This window comes from Centrocercus urophasianus, unplaced genomic scaffold (genome assembly GCF_019232065.1).
Source record: "Centrocercus urophasianus isolate 14NV4802_14NV808 unplaced genomic scaffold, USGS_Curo_1.0 seq_47, whole genome shotgun sequence".
Lineage (NCBI taxonomy): Eukaryota > Metazoa > Chordata > Aves > Galliformes > Phasianidae > Centrocercus > Centrocercus urophasianus.
In genome coordinates, this window is record NW_024885055.1 from 2,425,779 (window position 1) to 2,437,136 (window position 11,358).

Here is an 11,358-nt window from a genome sequence, read left to right on the forward strand (position 1 = left end):
AGGAGAAATTCTGTATTTCAGAGATAGTGTGCATATCGTGGAATGAAACGGTTGTTATGGCAACAACTCTCAAAAGCAAGTACTTAACTGAGAAATGTGTTCCACATAGCCATAGAAAAATGAAAACATGAAAACAGAGACAGGAAGAATGGACAAACAGAAGCAGTATGAGACGACAAAGACATTTCGGATTTTCAAGCGCGCAGAAATGCAGAGCTGAACCAGTCCTTGGACTTGTTTATTTATATTTTAATTTTCAGCCCAAGTTTAAAGATGCATCTTGGAAGGTTTAGTATGTCTTTTTATTTTGTGTTGATGATTCAATAATTAACAAGTGCCATATTGTTTAGGCCACTCTTCTTGCTGTGGAGCCACAGGGTGGGATGAAGTCAGGCTGGTGTTTGTTGCTGCTGTATTCAGACAGCCCTGGGCATGGGTAGCCTGCACCCCAGGCAGTGCATCCCTGGCATCCCAGCATCCCACCATCCAGCATCCCAGGATCTCCAGCATCCCAGAATTCCAACATCCTCAGCATCCCAGCATCTCCAGCATCCTCAGCATCCCTTCATCCCAGCATCCCGGCATCCCAGCATCAACAGCATCCCAGTATTCCCAACATCCCAGCATCTCCAGCATTCCAGCATCTTCACATTCCCAACATCTCTACCATCCCTAGACTAGGTCACCTACAGAAGCAGAATACACCAGGTGTCCTGCTGCTCCTTTTTGCCTTTAAAAACAAGCATAGTACCATTTGGGGGAGAGAGTGGAAAAGGCAGTGTGGGTGGGATCTCTGTTGTCCCCCCAGCTTCTCTGCTCCAAGCAGAACCTTTATAAAGACACAGGAGCCAAAAAGCATCCCGAGAGAAAGGTGGAAAAGCCCAAATCATCGATGGCCCTTGGCATCACAGGTGTCTTCTGCCATCACACTCACACCATCTGGACGATGGACTACGCTACAGAGAAAACTCTCATGGTCCATCTGGAAAGAAACTCATTTCTGAGCCCAAATTTACCTATGGATTGAACCTGGAACAAGCAAGCTAGGCATAAAATACTGTGGTCTGGTCTTGTTTAATTTTGGAATCCGTTTTGGTGCTTCATTTATGGCAGTCTGGACTCCCTGAGCAATGGCAATACCTTCTGACTTCATAGACTCCCAGTTTCATTAGCACACACTTTCTGCTGGAAGCGCCGGGCTGGTCCCAGGCCGCAGCCTGCAGCACTGCTTTCTGGGCTGGCAGCTCTTTGTGGCCTCCCTCTGTCTGGACCCACATCCACTTGGTAACCGAGGTCCTTATTCCCAGAATCTCTACTCAAATAATAATTTCCTATCAGTCTGTGTATGCAGTATTTTGTTCAAACCCAGATAGATGAGCTCCTCTGCTGCTGACTGTTTTCTTATTACAATGATATTAAATTAGTCTAATGTGATCTACTCCTGATAAAACCTCCCTGTATTTTTTCTTTCATTTTGTATTTGCCTCCACGTCATCCAAGGTCCACGTCCTAACAAGGTTTTCTAGGACAAATGGGAGGGCCTAAAAACAGAAGGAGAACAGCACAGAAAAAAAAAATGATTAAAAAACCTCTAGCATTTGAACTAACCCAAACTGGCTGTCCTGATTTCTGCACTGGTGCACGCTGCTTATCTGAGCTCTTACAGAGATGACCGAAGGGTGGGCACCAACTGAGATTCAAAAGATAAACCATGGTGAAGCTTGACTTTCTGGGTCTGGATGATTCTGCTGAACTTTGCTTTGACTCTGGGTTCAGGTTTAGGAACAGGTTTGCTGCTGGTAGGTGGCAGCTTGGGCTTAATGGCACCGGGGGAGGGCACCTATGGCAGGAGGAGCAGCACAGAATGGAATACGCTGGGATGGCAGCACAACTCCTCCACCCCTCCCTCCCTGACCACATCAGGCCACATTTCTGAAGGTGTAGATGGTTCACTTCTAGGGCAGGACTCACTGCAAGGCCTTTGCTCCTAGTTACTCATCCCTCTCCCTCTGTGCTTGGTGGGGTGAGGTGGCATCTTCAGAACATGACAGCCCCAAAATTGTGTCTTGGCCTCAGGGAAGGCTGCCATCCTGCTGGAGCACCCATTCGTCTCCATACATTCTCTACATCTCATCACTAAGCCCAGACTCCATTTGGGTTATGGATGTAGGCTGGCTGGATGAGGGTTTATCCCATGCTCCATGTGTGGCGATGGAAGAGCAGAATTTTTCAACCTAACCCAACGATGGCAGCTCTGCTGAATCCTCCTTTGTAAATAAGTCACTTACATGTCCCAAAGGCAAAGCAAGAATTTGTAAATGAAAACTTTTTCAGATAAATCTTTTGTAGGATTTACAAACCTTCTGATCGGATTTGTAACTCCAGACACAGATTTGTATACTTGCTGGGAGATTTGAAGGATTTAAAAATCCATCTCTTGACTTGTGAAACAATCTAATGTTTTAGAAACCAGGTAGCTAAACCTAAGACTAAAAGCACACAGCACTTGGGGCTGAAGGTTTAGTGACAGGATTTATACATTAGAACCGAGAGATAATGTAACTCAGGTGTATTAAATCCTGATTTATTAACAAACTCAGAAGTAATGGCTTTACAAATAACTCCCAAGACATTTGAAAGAGCTTAACCCTTAGAGCACTAGCATTTGTCAGCCTGCCACCTCCACGAATGCCAAGCAATGTGTTTAAATATACTGGGGAAAATTCCACAGCTGCACTATAGTCTCTATCACTGGCGTTCCCCTTCCCAAAAGACTTGCAGGGTGTGAAAAGCAGCATCTCTGAGTGCTGGGCACCTCTGGTGTGTTCCCTTGGGGCTTTTTTGCTCCCGTTCTGCTCAGCAACACCTCTGCTTGCCTGCTGGGACAAAGCGTGTCCCTGTGCCACCATTGAGGATGTGGTGATTGGGCCCAGGGATCTCTGCCAGGGGGGTGCTTTGGTGGGCTGAGATTCACTGGGAGAGGGCTGGGAGAATGTGGGGACCAAGGCATGCTGTCTTGGTTATTGAGGGCTCTGGGAAAGGATGCTGGGCTCTCTGGGGATGCTCTCCCTGCACCATCTCTCTCTCTCTCCTTGCCAGCAGTCTTCTTTTTTCCCCAGTTACCTCCTATTTAGACTACATGGCTTTGAGCTCCTCAAGGGATAGAGATGGGAGATCTCCATTTGGGATGGTGAAGTAGCATCTCCCCCAGCTGTTCAAGCACTCTGTGCTCTTGCTATCTTTCAGTCTCATGGCAACCACCAGAACTGATTTCTTCCTGGTGACAATTCTGCAGTAACTTTACCTCTGCAAAATGTTTCCAAACATAAAGGCTTTCACTGCAGAACCAACTCTTCTCCATTCGCGTTTATGCCAAAAGCACCAGCATAACAAAACAGCATTTCCACAGCAGTTGTAATTTTTAGATAGAGAAACCATAATTACCTGGAGGAGTCTGACAGGGCCGCTAATTCCCCTTTCCTCTTCCCTCTGGTGCCCTATTAGCTTTTGTTTAGCATAATTGAGTTCTCACAGCTGGCGTGCCCCAGCGAGCAGCGTGCCTTGGATCTCCCTGGGCACTTGATGAGCTCTGCGGGTATCTGAGCCCTCGTGCACACAGAGGAGCACTGCGTGCTTTCTGCTGGTGAAAGAGCTGGATGCTGTGCACGTCCAAACGTGCTTGCAAACAAAATGGCCATTCACAACAGCGTGCTCCGTTATGGTGTAAAGAGCACTAGAAAACGATTGTGAAAATAATAGCTGCTTCATAATAAGAGAGCCAAGAGCAGCAGGAAGGGCTGGAGTGCTGCATGCAGAGAGCTGGAATGGGAAAGACACTTGACATCTCTCTTGGGTTCCCCTTGCACAAGCAATTAAGCATTTTAAGAAATGTAACTCTTATTCCCTTTGGTGAGCTCTTCGCTCTTCCTCCTATCTGGCTCTTCCTCAAACGGCTGCTCTTTATTTTTGGAATGCATTTCCCTCCTACTTTGATCAGGACTTGTTATTTGTGGTGTGGGAGCACCCAGAAGCCAGGCGTGAGGTCACCCACATGAACCCTGCTCTGCCTGGAGCATCTCCCAAGAGGGATTCGATGGACTCAACAGCCCATGCTTCCATCAGCCTCATGACTTAGGTGACCAGAAGGAGGGAAAGGGTTAAAACCAGAGTAATTAATATAAAAAGACTGTTCATTATTATAAGACGTCTGTGTATCGTTAAATTTCATTTGAGCTTTAATTAGACTCTTTTTTTTTTTTTCATGTAAAAGTCTTTCTTGTGTCAATTAGTTGATTGACTATCATCTGGTTTTTGGGTTAGTGAAACCTGATCCGTTGTGAATGAATTTGTTTATCAGGGAAAAGGGACCAGGGGATGGAAAAAAAATTCAATTAAATGTCAATGTGTGGAGTGACAAGAAGCATTCGATAGGGCTTTTAGTTTAATTGCTTGTATTTCATTAAGAGATTTATTTATCAAGAGAATTCTTCAATTTCAAAAGATGCTGGACAATTTCTTGCTTGCTTCTGGCTTTTCAGGTGCTCCTGTGTTGTTCACAATATGTAGGGAACACTTTTTAATTAGAAAAAGTACTTAGTTGTGAGAAGTCCTAACGCTGTCACATCACTGACATGCAGTGAGAGCCTCTTGATCACATCCACGTGCAAATTGCTGGGGGCAGGGTGTGTACCCCTGCATGGTGAATGGCTGTCCTTGAGATTCTGCCCCTCCCTCGGCTGTTTCCCATGATCATGGTGTTAATCCTGAAAGTTTGGCGTGAGGAGAACCTCATCCATCTCCCAGCCCTGGGAACGTCTCGGAAGATCTGTTTTAAATCTTCTAAATGCTGTACATCCCTTTGGAAAGGATGGTTTCCATTTGTGTTTTATTTGGATTCCAGCTCATCTCTTGCGGTTGACAAATAAAAATGGAACAGCTTTGGGTGGGAGCTGGCAGGCAGGCACCCTGGCAGTGCAGTGTGCTGGTACTGCCTGCAGTATGACACCCTCACAATGAAGTGCTGGGAGCACCAAAGTTTATTTGATAACTCTAGGTTTATTTCTAATCCAGCCTGAAAACCATGAGTACAAAAGCATGCAGTGAGGTCCTCCAGCCACTGCAACTCTTCTTCTCGCGTGGACTTTGTGTTGTGGCCATCAGGGGTCTTTTTCCATGCATCTGTCACTGCACTGAGGACACAGATTCACTGTTGTAGATTGGTGGGGATGGATCCCAGACTGGATGCTCTACTGGATGTAAAGCAGTGGGACCAGAGCTTTTGTGAAAAGGGATATCTTCTGTGGGGTAGGTAGGTAATTACCAAACCAAATGATTGGTGTAGTGAATATGGAGGAGAACTGGAAAAAAAGCCCTGTGAAACCAGGTCCTGTGCTCTTCTCATGCAGAAAATGCTGTGTCACATCGGTAAGCTGACCAAGACCTATTTTAGAGCTGTTTAACTCCATACCCATGGGAGATTTCCCTTCGAGATGGCTTGGGAGCAGGGAAGCTCTCTCCATGGATTTGCTCAAAGCCCAGCAGAAATCCTGGCAGGGCCTCTGGGAGTATCTGTATGACAAGTAGCTCTAATGAGTACTAATTACACCCAGCACAAGTGATGCAGTTCTTTTCTGAAGTACATCAGTACAGTTCAGCATTTTCTGCCGTTTCTGTGTTTTGTGCCCCCATTTGTTTGTGAAGTACAGCCAGGACAGGTCTGTTCCCAGAAACTCGTTCTTTCTTTTATTCTGCAATGAGAACTCACTTCAGATAAGAAGATGGGAGGCAACAGATGAAACAACTGGCAATTACATCCTCCCCAAACATTTTGTCTGCAACTCTACAACAGCATCACAAAAGCACAAGGGAAGCCTGGGCCGCTGCATGAGCAAATCAGAAGGGCAGGATGTGAGAAATTCTCCAAATTGTCCTCTGTGGGGAAGCTATCAGTTTACAAATGTGCTTGGAGAGATCCCAGGTTTGGTCAGAGCAGAGGTGACATGGGTGAATAGTCTGTATTTCACCTGAACCCACTGAAGAAAAGTAAAACCTACTGGAAAAGTAAAAACAGGCTGGCCTTTCCAGGGAACCACTGCAGCAGCAGAAGAGGAAGAGGAAAGTCTGTGTTTTTTGGGAATGGTTATGAAGTATGCTGCTGGGAACAGCTCTGGGCAAGTGCTCCAGATCATAGAATCATAGAATCATAAAATCATAGAATGGCCTGAGTTGAAAAGGACCACAATACTCATTTAGTTTCAACCCCCTGCTGTGTGCAGGTCGCCAACCAGCAGCCCAGGCTGCCCAGAGCCACATCCAGCCTGGCCTTGAATGCCTCCAGGGATGGGGCATCCACAGCCTCCTTGGGCAACCTGTTCCAGTGCCTCAGCACCATCTGTGTGATGAGCCAAGGGAGCATGCTGTGAACATCACACATCTCACGCTCCTCCACACCTTCAGCTGGGATGGGCTAGGTGAAATTGGCCCCTTTCTGGAGGCTAAAGGAAGTAGCTTGCAGTCCTTTGTCCTGGACCTGCTTGGCATCTCACCCCCTGTGGGCTGTACAACAATGGACCAAGGCAGCCACCTCCTGCACCCACCTCAAGGAGTTTCTCCAGTGACTGTTGGGAGCCCACAGACCTGCAAGCTGCTTCTCTGTGCCCAACAGGAGATAGATGTACACAGCCAGGGAGCACAGGTTTTGAGCTTGGCTGAGCAAATCTTAGACCTTGTGTCTTCATGAACATCCTGGTACAGATACACTCCATGCAATATTGGCCAGGGGAAGCAGGAGGACTTGTCATTTGTTAACTGAAGCAAAATGGGTTTTATAAAGAAGAAAAAATGGGGAAAATATCCTAACCACATAACAAAAGTGCTCCTCCTCACTTCCCCTGAAGCAGTACTCACTGGGACATGCCCTTACCTTGGCTCTGGGAGAGGTCCCTAACCTGGATGCTGTCAGCTACAGGTGCCAGCACAGCCCCTTTGCCTCTTTGGCAGCATTAGTCAAGCTCTTGGGGTTAATATCTAGGGTTTGGCTATTGCTTTTTGATGAAAAATGAAAACACTGAGTTGGGAGAATAAAGATCCTCCAGTTGTGTCTCCTCGGTATCCCCAAGGATGTGTGCAGGGTTGTTGGTGTTGCTCCACTGTCAGCCTGGGCAGTGCCTGCACTTACCCTTCATGGCTGCTTCACCCACCCTGGATCCTGGGACAATCAAAGGTGAGCAAAGGGAGATATCAGATCTGCCACACGCTATCAGTTTTTGGAGTCTCCCTGGGTGGGGGGAGGAGGGACCATATCCCACACATCCCCTGCTGTGTGTCCTCAGATCATCCTTTGCTCCACAGAAGTCCCTGTGCTGCAGAACACGTTGGCCTGGCTCCTGCAAGCCTGCAAGCCTGTGGTAGAGACAAGCAAAGGAATGTTCTTCTCAACAGGAAGCTATACAGTGTGCATAGCAGCTCCAGCCCCTGTATAGGCATTCTGTTTTCATCTCTAAGCAGCTGAAGTGCGCGTGTCTATCAGTAAATCTCCATCATCCCAATTGCAGTGTGTTTCCTCAGATAAAAGTGCTGTGTGATGGCAATTATGTTTTCATTTGTTGTGGGAAAACTTAATGCGCAAAGTGGCAGAAATGTTATTCATCCTCTGTTAATTATGAGCTACTTACCGTAGGAAATCAAGCAAAAACAAAACAAAACAAAAAAGTGTAATCAAATCAAATAAAGGGGAAGTGTGCCTTCATGCTGGGTGGAATTAGCTCCTGCCACCAATTAACACTGATTTAACGGTGTTAATGGCCTCATGTGTGACCCTGCCTTCAATTGGGCAGCAGCGCTCCAGGTTGGCAGCTGCCTAATGCAGCCAGCCCAGGGACAGGACTTGCACCAGCTCTGCATGTACCTGCTGCAAACTGCATCTCTGAAACAGAGATACAGGAGGGTCCCAGCATTTTGTTGTGCTTTTGCCTTTCAAGCTGCCAGGGAAGGAGAAAGAGGGAGTGGTTCTGGGGTCTCTGCAGGGTTCAGCAGGGTCAGATTTACCTGGGGGCTCAGAGATAGGCAGGTGGGCCAGCCAGATGTGCTCCCACATGGTCTAGCGGTTAGGATTTCTGGTTTTCACCCAGGCAGCCCGGGTTCGACTCCCGGTGTGGGAAATCATTTACTGTGTCGTGTTTTGGGGCTCCGCTGGGTAAAATCAACGTGACACAGGAGTTGGCTGCACAAGGACGTGTTCTCGTTAGCCACCACGGATAATTTTTCTCTCTATCCAGGTGCAACACTGGAAAAAAGAGCTCAGAGGAAATGTGGGGATGTCCATTCAGGGACATGTTCAAAACTCAACCAACAAGGCTCCCAGAAACCTGCTCTAGATAGATTTGCTTGGTGCAGAATGCTGCAGAGCACACTGCTGAATCAGAAAATTTTAAGATTCCCTTATTTCACAGTTTCATGAGCCATTCAGCAACCATCTCCTTACCACCAGGGCTCCCAGCGCTCTGACTAATTTGGCCAAGCACTGTGAGCTTTCCAAAGAGGGAACAGATTAGGTTAGGATGTGAATGAGAATCCTGGAGGGCGCTGAGGAGGGGCGGGGAGGCAGATTAAGGAGACAAGAGAAACAGAGAAGCTGTGCTCCTCCTTCCCCACCAAGACAGGGAGCCCTTCTTGCTAAGCTCTGCCCCTTCCCTTCCCTTCTTGGTGAAAAATACCCAGGATAGCATTTGCTTTGCTAGCACCGCTATCAAACACCAGCACGGTTCACAGCTACAGCACTGGTCAATGGCAACACCAAATCCATTCCATTGGTTGCTTCAACCAATCGTTTATTTGTCACCGCTTGGGAAAATGTCCCACAGAAAGTCCTTGGCTGGACTCGGGCAGGCAAATGCCAACAACAGCAACGCCACAACAAGCGCGCAGCAAAGCTCCCCCTGTGCGCGCCCTTGGCGACGGCATCGCAGAGTCACAGTCAGCCCATGCGCTCACAATGGGCCGGGTGCCTCTAAATACCCAGCGGGCCCAGCCCGCCTTGAGTCTTGCTGGCGACTCTCGAGGTGTGAGCGTCTTCCTGTGGGAGCACGAGACACTGAGACTTGGCCAGTGCGTGAGACAGGAGTCTTGCGAGTGGATTGCGAGTGGAGGCGCAGAGGCTGCCGACTGCTCCGCAAGAGGCAGCCTCCAGCGAATCCATCCTTGGGGCTCCAAATCCATCCTTGGAGCCTCACAGCGCCAGGGCAGCCGCAGCCATGAGCCAGGAGGCGGCTCCCAACCGCAGGCGCAAGCCGTGGGCCTGGCCGGTGGAGGCCCGCGAGGACCGGTGCCCCATCTGCCTGGACCGGGTCAGCGACACCGTCCGCGCTCTGCCCTGCAGGCACATCTTCTGCAGGCAGTGCATTGAGCAGTGGACGGCCAACAGCCCCAGCTGCCCCCTGTGCCGCCAGAGGATCTTCGCCAAGCAGCGCCTGGACTGGCGCCCCTCGGCTGTGCCCCCGACCTGCTCACCGCAGGGGAAGCTGCAGCGCACCAGGGAGCGGCGGGAGGCAAGATCTGCCCGGCGCTCCCGCAGCGCCCCACCACGCAGCCCGCCGCGCAGCCGCTCCAGGTCCCCCCGCCGGCTGGTGCGCAGCTCCTCCTGGCACGGGGAGCTCAACCAGCGCAGCCGCTTCGAGGAGCTGCCGCCGCAGAACCAGGACCGCGAGTGGCTGCGGCGGGCGGCACGGGAGCGGCAGATGGGCGCCGGAGAGCCCGCGCGGCACCCCGACGGGCCCCCCTTGTGAGCGGGCGGCCCAACCTCAGCCCAGGGAACGGCACGGGGACGGACCAACACTTCTGACCATCACTTCCCTGCCCAGCTGGAGAAGACCACCGGCAGCTCCAGCTCATCCTTCCGTCCCCTGCTGATCGGCCTCCATCAGCCCACAGTGCCCGGGCTGGGGCTGCCGCTACCAGCCACCCAGGCACTGCATGGAGCCCAGCAAACGGCGGCCCGGTGGTGGAAGAACACAACATCTCCGCTACGAGGACGGCGCTGCGATGGCCCTCCTGGAGGCCACAGAGAGGACGCGGGGGGAGCTGGGCATAAACATCCCAATAAACATCCACACACACTCAAATGAGCAGTTGTTGCGTCCAGTTCTTTCGGGAAGCTAAACCGTAAGCCTGGAATCCCAGTGCAAAACAGGGACGGGGAACGGCTGGTGAAACCGTTGACTTCCAGAACTCTTTTTTAATTATCGATGAGGTACGGGTCTTACCTCAGCCAGACAAATGGACACTGGGCAACTGAGGAGCGTGGATGAATAGGGACAAGGAGACGGATAATATCTGTGGGACGTATGGAAGGGGACGTGGGATTATGGATTGGTCAGGGTTGCCAAGTCATGGGATGTCCTAGGGTATGGAACAGTGCTATGAGCAGTAGTCACAACATGGGGTCTGGGCAGGGTGAGGCTTCTGCCCTTCCACAGAGAATTATTTCATGAAGTTCATCAGTGGCAGGCATTAGGATGATTTAGTTTCCCATGGGACATCTTTTTGGTGGTTCCCCATCCTGGCTGAGCTGCCTGAACTCTCCTCACCACACTGATGACCCAAGGGATGTCTTCATCCCTGTGCTGGATTACACTGGAGATTGGTGAGACAAAATTGGCACTTGGGAGGGGTGAGAATTACACAGAACTTTTACTTGTGGGGACAAGAAACAGACTGTCAAGAGGCAATGCTTCAGCACTGCTTCAATGATGGAGCTGCTGTTTAGGGCTGTGCCCCTGCAGCTAGCACTGCAGTTACAGAGGCCTGAGAAATACTCATGCATGGGGATACATTTGTCCTGCTGGTATGAAAAGAACGAACCAACTAGGGTGCAATCTATACAACTGCTCAGCAACTGATGGGGGCTGTCAGTAATGCATTTTTGGAGCACTGTAAGCTTAATAGCCTGACAAAATGTAGCAAGCACTTTAATTCCCAAAGCAAGACTTCTTTTTCCAAAAAGTAATAAATAACAACTGCAACATATTTAAAGGAAATTTTACCACAGATCCGTGCCAGATTGAATGAGAAACTTAGTCTGAGTTCATGTCTGGGAGTATGGGAGAGATGGGACGCTGCCTATGTCTTGCATCCCTGTAGGTACCTGTAAGCATAAAGGGAGATATCCACCCAACAGCCCCTGGGGTTTGACAAGACCTGGGCTTCTCAGGGCTCACCAACACCACCGAGCAACTTTCCCTTTGTAACAGAAGTATTTCAGGCTGAGCACCTCGGACCATAGCAGATGGCTAAGCAGACCTAAAACCCCATGAGCGTGCTCCAGCCTTGAAGTGGACTCAAGCTGCAAATCATGCCAATCAA

At 49.6% G+C, this 11,358-nt stretch overlaps 1 non-coding gene across 1 annotated transcript; it reads left to right on the forward strand.

Moving 5' to 3' along the window:
• The first annotated feature begins 8,087 nt into the window (after positions 1-8,087).
• On the forward strand, positions 8,088-8,159 carry TRNAE-UUC. The gene has a single exon. It is a non-coding gene; the product is annotated as a tRNA-Glu (tRNA).
• The last annotated feature ends 3,199 nt before the right edge of the window (positions 8,160-11,358 follow it).